The 2,447-nt window shown below is 37.1% G+C and overlaps 1 non-coding gene across 1 annotated transcript; it reads left to right on the top strand.

Moving 5' to 3' along the window:
• Nucleotides 1-446: 446 nt before the first annotated feature.
• LOC122150352 lies at nucleotides 447-589 on the top strand. Its single transcript, XR_006163620.1, has one exon. It is a non-coding gene; the product is annotated as a small nucleolar RNA SNORA29 (small nucleolar RNA).
• Nucleotides 590-2,447: the final 1,858 nt, after the last annotated feature.

Genomic DNA, 2,447 nt, shown 5'->3' with positions numbered 1-2,447 from the left:
TGATCTACTTCTGGAAAATATGTCATTGAAAATCCTGTGGTGTACAGTTCTACTATGACACAATGTGGTCACTGAGTCAGGATCAACTGAATGGCAACTAGTTTAAGTTTCTAAACTTGTCATACAGGCCAAAATTCTAATCTAAGGAAATCAAATCACATGTAAATATTTTCTGTCAGAATAATTACAGGGGTTATCCAATGATGAGATGAGTAATTCAAAAATGACAACAATAAGGATTATGATAACACATTTGTCTGTTTATTCTTAAAATATCAATATAAATTATTAAAGATTTGAAAAATCTTCTAGAAGAAAGTGTCTGGTTCTTTTGTGGATTTCCTTTCATAGAGCATATATCTTAGAAATAAATGCCTATGGGATATTTGGAACTATATATAAAATTGATACAAAGATAGAGCAAATCTTATATAAGAATTTAGAAACTTTCCAGTTTTGACTACCACTCCAGATCTTAACAGTAGACTTTAGTGGCTATGCTTGTGAGATAGATTAAAATTGCCATGATCTGAAGAGGGAGTTTTATTTTTGTGTCTGCCTCCTACATGAAATGGCTGTACAGAAAGACAAAAATAGAAAGAAAAAAAAAAGAATATTTAGGAGCCGTATTTCTGGGGGGAGGGAGTTAACCTAAAACAAAATACACACTGCTCATGGATTTTACTTTCCCTTAAATATAACCAACCAACAAAACCAAACCAACCAAACAAACAAAAAATATTAAAGAAAAAGAAAATGTTTGTAGTAGGAAGGACGTGTAGGAAAGGAGAAAAGGTGAAGTTAAATTTACCAATTAAATATTTTAAAAAAATATTTTAAAATCTTGGAAGACATAACGTGAAGGGTGTACCAAAAAATATGTTCTGATTTGAAGAACATGTGTGTTACAATAGCCTTTTATAAATTAGTCTACATTTTCTTTTAGTTTAGGTTGCCACACACCATTCTTTTCTGAGGATTCTCTAGGATATGGAGGCAGGGATATTTGAGAGGAAACCACCTGAATGACTTCTGAGAAGGCCCTCTGCTATCTCCACTAGGCTTCATTATCTTTGTTGGAAAATCCTTGTCACAGTGAGCCATTTTCATGCACTGTAGTGGAAAAACATTGAGGAATCCTGTAGAATCAGCATGGCCCATTTCTATCTCAGTAAATTACCTACTCTAAAGCTTAGTAAGATTGTACCTTTTAACATGCATTTAGACAGAATTCAGAAGACTTCACCACCGAACGTGTTGTCTTTTTGTATTTTTATAATTTTTAATTTTTCTCCTTTTTATTTTATTGTGCATTATGTTTAAGTTTACAGAGCAGAGTTTGATTTACATTCAACATTTTGTGTGCATTTACTTTCACTCCCTGATTACCATCTCCAAGCCTAAACCAGTCTCCTCTCCTTCCTGCCCTGTAACACCCCCTTCTCCTGCGGACTTCATAGTTATACAGTCCTGTGTGTCCTGCATTTCCTCCATGTGAATGTTGCCCCTCTGGTGTCCTTTGGTGGATTACTCCAAGGGATGATCTCCATAGAGTATGTGGGTGTGTCACCTTGGGTTGAGTGGTCCGCGTGTACATCTTGTTTACTATTGGGCTGAGAGCCAGCCCCTGGGAGTGAATTTTATTCCAGGACCAAAATGTACCCTAGGGCCACAGATTAGGGATCTCACCAGACTCCATTTGACCAGTAATTCTGGTCATTATTGTGTTTTGGTATTTTGTTCCAAGTTTTTCCTCCCACTCTATCCAGGATCTCCAGTTTTGTTCCTTTCCGGAGTGACTGGCATTGGTAGCTGGCACCATCTAGTTCTTCTGGTCTCAAGGTTCATCACGTCCTAGGACTGATTGCTTACAAATACGCATTTTTTTTTTTTTTTTTCACTCTTCTTCACTTCAATGCTAGGAGACCATTAGGTGCATCTTAAATGGTCACTTGAAAGCTTTTAAGACCCCAGTTCCTATTCACCAATGCAGGTTGAAAAACAAGATTTTTATGTATTTTGTTGTGTCAATTGAATCTGGTGTCCCCCAGTACTATGGTCTTGAGTCAGTAGATCCATTGGATCTCTCTCCCAGAGTGTCTGGCTCTGTTTGAGGGATTACTTTATGTCTGTCTTCTATTGCTTCTGTAAGGATTGTGGGTATTTTGTATCAGTGGTATCTGTGCAAAATTAGCCTCCACTGAATCTATCCTTGCTCTGGAGTATAATCCTGTTCCCTGACCCTCATCTGATCTTCGCAGATGTTTATGTGTTTATCTGTAGCCTGGTGTTTGGTGTTAATGGTAATGTTTCCACATTGTGGCTATATTGGTATTAGCCTTTGTTGTCTATATCTTATGTACACAATTCAGTGTCCTCCCTTTACCTAATGTTATCATGATGGTCACGGACTCTTTCTATGCCATCCCTCCCATTACCCACATCAG

Source organism: Orycteropus afer, unplaced genomic scaffold (genome assembly GCF_000298275.1).
Source record: "Orycteropus afer afer isolate SDZICR_OR568_19922 unplaced genomic scaffold, OryAfe1.0 scaffold00126, whole genome shotgun sequence".
NCBI classification, from domain to species: Eukaryota; Metazoa; Chordata; class Mammalia; order Tubulidentata; family Orycteropodidae; genus Orycteropus; species Orycteropus afer.
Note: the sequence above shows the minus strand (reverse complement) of the source record. Positions and strands in the feature narration are given on the sequence as shown.